The sequence below is a fragment of the Amblyraja radiata genome, chromosome 18, assembly GCF_010909765.2.
Source record: "Amblyraja radiata isolate CabotCenter1 chromosome 18, sAmbRad1.1.pri, whole genome shotgun sequence".
NCBI classification, from domain to species: Eukaryota; Metazoa; Chordata; class Chondrichthyes; order Rajiformes; family Rajidae; genus Amblyraja; species Amblyraja radiata.
The window spans coordinates 18,096,199-18,106,578 of NC_045973.1; the positions used below are offsets into that span (position 1 = coordinate 18,096,199).

General features: G+C 44.0%; 1 pseudogene; it reads right to left on the reverse strand.

Moving 5' to 3' along the window:
• Nucleotides 1-261: 261 nt before the first annotated feature.
• LOC116983605 lies at nt 262-368 on the reverse strand (annotated as a pseudogene).
• Nucleotides 369-10,380: the final 10,012 nt, after the last annotated feature.

Genomic DNA, 10,380 nt, shown 5'->3' on the forward strand with positions numbered 1-10,380 from the left:
CACATTAGGTAGTGCTCTATATTGCTAGAGCTGAGCCATCCAATTAGATAAAAATAACGTCCGTGGTCACCTGTTATGGGTACTGAAATTGTAAGCATCCTTTGAATCAATGCTTGCCATTTTCGTTCTTAAAACAGATATACTTAACAATAGAAAAGGTTTCTGTTCTTAAAACGAATATATCGTTTTATTTATTTTCCACTTTTTTTTTAAATTTTATTTTATTTTTTTAAATGCTCATCTTTATTTATTTATGTATTTATTTATTTATTTTTATAATACATGGTCACTAGATAAGGGACATATCAGATTTAAACTGATAAGAACAGATATTATACTTGATCTTAGCCAAAAAGCCGAGATCTGATCTATGATTGATGCGTCAAGCGCCATATCCTATTTTGTTAGGAAGGGAATGCGTAGATAATAATTCTTCCCTTGCAATGCAGCTAAAACCCCATCTGTTGCTGATGTCCAGTGTCTGTATCCCATATGACATATTTGGTAATTGGTGATTATGTCTGGATACGAGTAGATCGGCATCTGGTGTTCCATATCGTGTAGAAACATCAGCAAATACTATAGCCCAATATCCATTTGGTGTTCTCCTCCAAATTCCTCTCTCGATATATCAGCTCGACTAGAAGATTATGTGTTGTAAAATTCTATTGTGTATCCCCGGATACTGTTTAAGATATGAGTGTCAAAAAGTTATTTATTCGATGTCTTCTCGCACCAACCTCTTGCTTCCTTCTGGTTTTACTGTTTTCTTCTGAATCCCCGAGGCCGTGTGTTGTGGGTGTACAAATCTTCCAGCATAGGGGCGATACCTTTGAGGATGATGTTTGGACGTTTAGATGAGCTCCAGTTTGGCTTCATTGTCCAACTCCTTGACCTTCTAGATAGGTCACCCCCAAATAAATAGATTTTGCTAGGAGGTTTCGGGTTTACACAGGCCCGCGCCAATCCCGGTTGGATGTAACCAGATGCATAAATTGATTAGTTTAGTACATTCAGGGATTTACAATCCCCGGTGGCAAGTGACAGCTATGGTGTCAGCTAATGTTTGCCCCTGCAGTAGATAGAAAACATATGGTCTATGCTGGCTTCTAACCTGGTTTGTAGATCTTTCCCAGTTAGCTTTACTCACAGCTGTACTGTTGTTCCCCCTGAAACATAGACAGACAGTCCCGTGTGACGTCCCAGATGGGAATGGAATTTGTTTTTGGACTGCTAAATCCTTCAGTCACAACATAAGTATTCTTGTATTTCTATCAGGAAATTACCAATAATGCACTCTATGTACTTTGTGACTTAGAAAAGGCATAACCTCATTGTTACAGCTCTTACATCTGTTTACCTGTCCAGGGTTTGCCCTAGACTTGACCTCAGCACTCTTCTGACAGAAGAGTCTACTGGGGAGAGAGAAGCATGATTATAGCCCTATAGAAAAGGTGCTGCTTCCTTCTCCCTGAGTCTGTCTTTTCCTCAACCACTTCCCTGTAATAGTAGAAGTGAAATACAGCCCTGTATAAGGTGCTGCTATGGGACTTACCCACTGGAGGATTTCTTCTTGGACCTGCATCGCTGCAAAACGGTATGTTCTCGCAGGTGCAGGCCCCGCAGTGCCAATGCGGTGCAGTGTACACGGTCACTGTGCCGCCTGTTTCCCCGTTGGCCTGCGGTGCTCCAAAGCGCGGTGCAGTGCTCACAGCACTGAGCCGCCCGTACTGCCGTTAGCCTGCGGTGCTCCAACGCGGTGCAGTCCTCTCGGGGAGCTGGTCGCTCGCAGCCGCAGGTCTGGCAGTTTTAACGCGGTGCAGTGCTTCCCGCACTGTGCCGCTCCTTCTCCACTTGGGCCTGGGGTGCTCCAACGTGGTCCAGTCCTCTCGGGGAACTGGCCGCTCGCGACCCAGGCCCAGCGGCTCCAACGCGTACTCGGTGCTCTCGGGCACTGACCGCTTGCCGCTATTTTTAGTGCTGTGGAAAACCCCAGCACCTTCCAGCCACTCGGACTCATGTAGTATAGGTCCGTGGGGCTGTTGTCCGAGCCGTCGGAATGACGGCTCCAGAATGCTCCACCGCTGTCGGCGTCCTGCTGGAGCTGAGGTCGGCTCCGGCTCCCGTTTAAGGGAGATAGTGGTGCCGCCGGCCATTGCTGGCTGCCTGCAGTTCTGCAGACTCTCCCCAGCCAGTTTTCATCAGCCTGCCTGTAAAAAAGGTAAGTCAAGAAACTAAGTTCTCCTACCTTACTTGTTGCAGGTTCAACCTTGCCATTTGGGAGGAACGTCCTCCCCTCGTAATGACTTGTTCATAATGCGTGTAGCGATAATGACACACGTGCGTAGTGGCGGGTTCTTCATGTAGTCACTCACGTGACTCCGAAGTAAAACATAGAATTAAAGGAACAATTTGGAAAATATTCTTTCCACTGCAGATGATTAAAATGCAGAAGTCTCTTGCAGACTATCATTGAAAACAGCAGCCAGACAGCTCAGTTAAATAGGAATTAACCTTAAAGACAGAAATACTAAAGGACAAAAGGTGCAAACTGCAACTGTGGAGATAAACACGAGAGCAGACTTGATGAATGGAATGCTCTGATTCTGTATTTCAGCACCCGATAGTTCAAAGGAAAGGTAGTGAAACTGTCAGACTCTACTGTTTCCATTTAAAATCTTGTGAAATTTTACTGTGGAAAACTATGAAATCCTTGTGATTATTGGCTGCACTAATACTCCTGTCATGTTGATAAAAATGCATTGTAGTTGAAATGAGATGTAGAAGCAAATGTCAGACATCTCAGCCTGGAAACTGCATCGCCCTGATCATACACAAATCTATTTAACCTGGAGCAGATTGTGTGAGCAAATATTTACAGATGGCTGCTGGAGATCTAGATAGGACACTTGTGAGTCCGCTTTATGTTACATGTTCCAATGTTTTCCCAGCTTCAGATATGATCCTAATAACATCGCTGTTTGTGTGACACACACTTTCCATCATATTGACGCTTTGTGGAGAGAGACAGTCTCAGAACTGTGGCACACGGTGTTCCTCTAAGGCTCCTCTTGTTATTTAAGCAATCCTCTGATACTGGGAAGTCTGTCTGTGCTGTCCCAGATATAAAAGCAGGCATCTCACACACACATCAGAGTCTGGAGAGTGTACCTCACCCACTTAAAATTGTTTTCTCCAATGCTTGCTGTAATGTATCAGGTGTCTCTGTGAAGATTCTGTGGAGGCACTTTAGTTTAGTTTAGTTCACTGTACCTCAGTACAGGTGTCATTAATCAACTAAACTTAACTTATTATTCTTGGGCAGCTGAATGGTAATTTCTCTCATTTTCAGTGACCCCTCCATTCCCCTTCTCCCCCCCCCCCCCCCCCCCATCCCCCCTCTCCCTCGCCCTAGTCATCCTACTAGTTCCATCCTTGTATACCTTTGTTATCACCTCTTCCCCAGCCAACAATGGGCCAAGTGTGTAGGAAGGAACTGTAGATGCTGGTTGACACTGAGGTAGACACAAAATGCTGGAGTAACTCAGCGGGTCAGGCAGCATCTCTGGAGAAAAGGAATAGGTGACTTCCTGAAACATCACCTATTTCTTTTCTCCAGTGTTGCTATCTGACCCGTTGAGTTACAGCAGCATTTTGGGTGTATTAGCATTGGGCCATTATGGGCTCCACCCTGTTGTGGTCATCTGTTGCCTGTCTTGCTTTGTTCTGCTCATTTCTTACCTCCAGTTCCCTTCTCTCTAATTTCAGTCTGAGGAAGGGACCTGACCCCGAAAACATCACCCATGCTTTTTCACCAGAGATGCTGCCTGACCTGCTGAGTTACTTCAGCACTTTGTGTCTATCTTCGGTATAAACCAGCATCCGCAGTTCCTTTCTACACTTAGCTTATTATTAGACACATAATGATTGCCATGGCTGGCCACGCAGGATGGGTTGGGGACTTCTCAGTAGAAGGCAACGATATATCCATCAGTGATGAATCACACCCAAAACATCTTCAGAGACATCGCTCCCGAACCAAACCAATTCCTCTCTGATGAATAATACGCTTGCACAGTTCGGTTTTGCAAGGCTGTCTTTAATGACATATGTTGCAGGCTGCAGGAGAACCTGAGGACATTATTTCAATTCTGCGCTGCTCTCTCTGCCAGTGTCAAGGTCATGTTGACTCTCAACTTTCTTGCCACAGGGACTTTTCAAGTAATTACATCAGATCTCCTTATTAATGGAGATGTACTGGCAATTTTTTAAACAGAGGATGTCTGGAATGTGTTACTGGGGGTAGTGATGAAGGCAGATATAGCATTGGCATTTAAGAGATTTTTAGATAGGCAACTGGATATACAGGTAAAGGAGGGATATATATAATGTGCAGGCAGAGAACAGTTGGTCTTGGCATCATGTTTGGGGTTGGCATTGTGGGCTGAAAGGTCTGTTGCTGTATTAAACTGCTCTATGTGTAGGAAATAACTGCATATCCTGGTCTAAATCGATGGCAGACACAAAATGCTGGAGTAACTCAGAGGAACAGGCAGCATCTCTGGAGAGAAGGAATGGGTGACGTTTCGGGTCGAGAACCTTCTTCAGACTGAGTCTGATACAGTCTGATGAAGGGTCTTGACCCGAAACGTCACCCATTCCTTCTCTCCAGAGATGCTGCCTGTCCCGCTGAGTTACTCAAGCGTTTTGTGTCCACCCTGAACTGTTCCACATCCTACATTCTATCTGTAATCCTTCACAATTTGCAACTCCCTGAAGCATCAAAGAGGTCACTCAGGCATCATATTTGCAAAGGGGTAAACGTCTGTAAACGTCTGATAATTCAGTATTTCTGGAACTTTGACGGTCAGATTTTCCAAACTGTTGGATGGTATTTCTATTAACATCTCAGCAGTTTGTTTAGTCACTTTTTTTTAAGATGTTACATAGTATGATAATATATTTTCAAGTGTACCAGATAAATTGAAAATGATTGTGGAAACGAGGGCCTCAGTGGGTATAAAAGGAGTGCAGGAAGTAAGTGGAAAGAGATTTCAGCTCAATGAAGCTCTGGTTAGTCAAAAGGAGCAAAGAATTGGGACTTTGGTGGGAGTATATGTAGCACAGGGATGGGAGCCTGGTGAGTGAAAAGGGATGTAGGAACAAGGGCCCTGATGAGAAGAAAAAGCGCAAATATCTGTGTCCATGGTGAGTGCAAAGGAAGCATGGGAATTGGAGCCCCACTGAATGGAAAAGGTAACAAACTTTAACTAGGTGAGGCAAATGCAAAACTATTTCCGAATAGTTGGTTAGCTCACTAGGTCAGGCAGCATCTGAGGAAGGAATGGATAGGCAACATTACAGGTCAGGCATCTTAAGACTTGATTCAGAGGAGAAAACTGGAAATAAAATGGGGCATGACAAGTCATAGGTGGATACAGGTGAGGGGGGGGGGGGGTGATTGGCAGATGGGTGGAAACAGTTTAGAGTTGTAATAAAAACAGCAATCATTTGTCTGAAGGTACACAAAAATGCTGGAGATACTCAGTGGGTGCAGCAGCATCTATGGAGTGAAGGAAATAGGCAACGTTTCGGGCTGAATTCTTCATTTGTCTGACACCATTTTGTCTCCTTTTTATCAATAGCAAGATGGCCCATCTGAGACTGACAAGAAAAGTTCATGTTAACTTTGTGGAAGAGGTTTATAAAGTTTAGAGGTAGAACTAGCAAAAGGATTGTGATCTGTATAGAATTCAGCAAAGGTGAAACGAGGTGTAATAACACTGTGGGTCGGAGAAATGAGGCAGCAGGCCAGGGTCAGCAGATCCAAAATTTCAAATAGTTCATATTCATAAAGCAAAGCAAGAGACATCAAAGCCATCTGAAAATAGCTGCATGTAACAAGTTGGAGGATTCATAACAGGGATGGCAGAGAAATTAATCAAGTACTTTGAATTTGTCTTTGGGGAATAAGACACAAAACGAAACCCTGCCCAAAATACAAGGGAATCGAGAGTCTAGTGAGAAGAGGATGGAACAGGAATAGGAATATTTTATTGTCACATGTGATTAGACACAATGAGGTTCTTTCCTTGCATACACAATGTAAATAGCAGACACCTACGGCGATGACAAAGTTATGCCCCTGTCCCACTTAGGAAACCTGAACAGAAACCTCTGGAGACTTTGCGCCCCACCTAAGGTTTCCGTGCGTTTCCCGGAGGTTCCTGGAGGTTTTTGTCAGTCTCCCTACCTGCTTCCACTACCTGCAACCTCCGGCAACCACCTGCAACCTCCGGGAACCGCACGGAAACCTTGGGTGGGGCGCAAAGTCTCCCGAGGTTTCCGTTCAGGTTTCCTAAGTGGGACAGGGGCATTACAATGCATGCCAGCTCCCCCTTTTGATACCCCCCCCCCCAACAGTTCCATTGACCCCCCACATTGCCCATTGTTCTCCCCCCACCTCCCTCAAGGCAGTGCCCCCACACCGGGTCCACCATTGCTCATCCCCTCCTCCCTCACAGTGGTCCTCCACTCTCTCATCGACCCATGAGGCATCGCCGCCGCGGTGAGGCTTCACCACCACCGAGGCCCCAGTGTCGCGAGGCTTCACCACTGTTGACGCCACACTTCACGCATCTGTGGCCCCGAACAAGACTTCTATGCGGCGATCCGGGCGGCACCGAGACCGCGGCACCTCGATAAAGGCCTCTGGTCACATTCCCTGTCCACTGCCGCAGCCCGCCGGGAAGCCTTCTGACCGCGCGACCCGTCTGGAAGCCTGAACAGAGGAACTGAAGGAACATAGTATGAGCTTAAAAATAGGGGTTGAGAAGGATAATGAGACAGAAAGCAGAGAAATCCCAAGGTCTAGATGATCCATATCCCAGATTGTGAAAATAACTATCGAAAGAGATAGATGGGATTAACTATTAACTTTTAATATTCAATATGCTGAGGTTATCTTACGACCCTATTACTTCAGAAAGGGAGAGAGTAAGGAAATTACTGGCTTGTTTGCCAAGCATCAATACTTGGGAAAATGCTGGAATCTGTACTGGAATGTTTAATACCAGAACGTCAACAAAAGAGCAATAGGATCGAACAGAATCAGCATGGATTTAAGAAAAAGAAGTCATGTTTGACTAATTGATTGCATTTCATTGAGGATGTGATTAGTAGAATAAACAAGGTGTGCCAGTCGATGTGGTGTATTTAGACTTTCAGTGAGCGTTCGATAAGGTCCAGCGCAGATAACTGATCAACAAACTTTGCAGAGTTGGAGTGGCCACTGGTTGACAAATGAAATGCAAGGAATGGGAATCAATGGGCCTTTCTCAGGTTTGCAGATTGTGATTTGTGCTGTACCCCAGAGATCTGTACTTGAGTAAGGAGTAAAATGTAAAGGGAATTCATTCAAAGCAATATGGAAAAGTTAAGTCGGCAAAGATCATCCACTTTAGTGCACTAAGCAGAAGCAAACGCATGTTATTTTAAAATGATGATATATTGGGAAATGTGAATGATCAAAAGGACCGGGGTCTGTTTGTAACAAGGCATTGACAACTGCCATGCAGAAAAAACTAGGAGGCAAATGGTATGTTGATCATCATTGCAAAAGGATATGAATATAGTAGTAAAGAAGGGACTTGACCCGAAACGACACCCATTCCTTCTCTCCAGAGATGCTGCCAGTCTGAACTGAGTTACTCCAGCATTTTGTGTCTATCTGCGGTGTAAACCAGTATCCGCAGTTCGTTCCTACACAATAGTAAATATGTTTGATTACAATTATCGGGCCTTGGTGAGATTGCACTTGGTGATTTTGTGCTATTTAGTACTCCTTAACAATAGAAAGATATACTTACCATAGGGGAGTGAAACAAAAAATCTACCCGTCTAGTTCTGCTAAGGCAGATTTAGCAGATGACGAGGGCCTGTATTCTCTAGAGTTTAAAACAGTTACTGGTAATCTCATTGAAATTTATCACATGAGAAGGTGTACCTGGCTGTGTTTTCCAGAATTAGGAGTCACTGACACAGAATGAAGGGTGGACACAAGGTGCTGGAGTAACTCAGTGGGTCAGACAGCATCTCTGGAGAAAAAGGAGAAGCTGCCTGACCCGCTGAGTTACTCCAGCACTTTGTGTTGATCTTCGGTATAAATCAACATTGCAGTTCCTTCCTACTCAGAATCCACTTACGACTGAAATGAGGAGAAATCCCTACACTGAAAGGGTGGCAAACCCTTGGAATTATCTGCCTTAAAGGGCTGTGGGTGCTCATTCACTGAGTTAATTCATAGAAGATAGAACATAGAAAAGTATAGCACAGGAACTGCCCCCATTGATCCACTATGCCTGTGCCAAACATGATGCCAAGATAAATTGATCTCATCTGTCTGCATGTGATCCAGGTCCCCCCATTCCCTGCGTATCCTTGTGCCTATCTAAAAGCCTCTTAAACACCACTATCGTATCTGCCTCCACCACCGCCCTTGGCAATGCATTCCGTCACCAACCTCCGGGTGTGTAAAAAACTTGCCCCACACCTCTCCTTTAAATTTACCCTTATGCCTTAGTCTCAGGCTCATGTTGTCGACCTCCCGGTGGTGAGCCCTGTCAACTGACCTCAGAACAACAACAGATAGAGACAGCAGCAGAAATGCAACCTCAGTCGCCAACCCGGACATTGCGCCCTTTTTAGGGCGGGCACCTACGGATGTCGAACCGGATCACATCACCCTGCTGCAGATGCCTGCTGCCTCAATCGCAAGAAGAAGAAGTCTTTGATAGTTCTACCCTGGGAAAAAGATTCTGACTGTCTACTTTAGCTATTCCTTTCATAATCTGATATACATCAATCAGGTCTTCCCTTAACTTTTGCTATGCTAGAGAAAACAATCTAAGTTTGCCTAATCTCTCCTTGCAGCAAAATTCAAAGCCGAGATCATATCATAAGGAATAGGAGTGGAATTAGGCCATTCGGCCCATTGTCTACGCCTTTCAATCAGGGCTGATCTATCTCTCCCTCCTAACCCCATTCTCCTACCTCCCCATAACCTCTGACATGGATTTCTGTAAATTAAGGGATTTGGGAAAAGATCAGCCATGATCTTGATGAATAAATAAGGGAGCCAGTGTATAAGTTAAATTTAGATTTTCTGAGAACTCTTGACAAATTCAAGGTACTGCTTGACCTATTCCCGCCCTTGTTTTGTACATTGTTATGTCACTTTCTAGGCTTAACCAAACTCTTCTCAAAGACTGCTTTTGAAAAGAAAGCTTAGAGCAAGATGTGACGATAGAATTTTGTGGACTGCATGAATTGCTTCATTTTACTTTGTTTTTCTCAATTTTTACTTCCTCAGCACACAAAAATTGTTATACAATCCAACAGAATTCCTGGCCTTTTTATTTCTTCCTATTGCATAGCTTCCGAAAAGCCTGAGTAATGATCCGATATAAATGAATATGTGTTGCTCAATTTTCTTTAATGAATACTTCAATATATTAACAAATCTTTCAGCAGTGGGACTAGTGTGGCAGCAATGTCTCGAAGCAGTGCCGGTCCCCACACTTAATTCCTATAATTATGGTTGAGTAACTCAAATGTGTAAGAAATGCCCTTGAAAAGACCAGGGTCAATGATTTTGAATTGACATTTTAAACTCATCAATTTGTAATGTTGGTACTTTGAGAAATGGTGGAAGGAAGGAGAGAGTGCTTCAGATTCTGATTAAAGATGAAACACCTTAGAATCAAATGATTTCTTACTAATCTAGGACTCTTGCAATGGGCATAGGCATAGGCAATTCAGACCCTTAACGCTACTCCATAATTCAGTTAAATCATTTGTTTAATGTATTCATTATTCAGGATCTGAGCATCACTGGAAAGGCCACCTTTTATGGCCCATCCCTAATTGTCCTTGAGAAGGTGCTGGTGCGGTACCTTCTTGAACTGCTGCAGTTCTTCTGGTCAAAATGCTTCCGCAATGCTGTTAGCGTTGGAGCTGCTGCATTGTAGACCCAGCAACCTTCATAAGTAACCATTAATTTTCTTTCTGCCTTATCTCTAGAACCCTAACAGCCACACCTGATAAGAATGGGTTAATCCCCAACTTTAAAATTTGCAATTGACCTCTGTCCTCAATTAGATTTTTACAAGAGCGTCTTTTATGTGAATAAATGCTGCCTGGCTGCAACCCAGGACCATCAACAATCAAGGACTAATTTTAAAATGGCATCCTTTTGATCTGGTTACCCATTGGAGATCATTGTTTCTACCCATTTAACCTGGCAGCTCTTTTAAGGATCAAGCACATCAACTGATAACCCTTCAATCAAGTCAAGTGTCAAGAGTCAAGAGTGTTTTATTG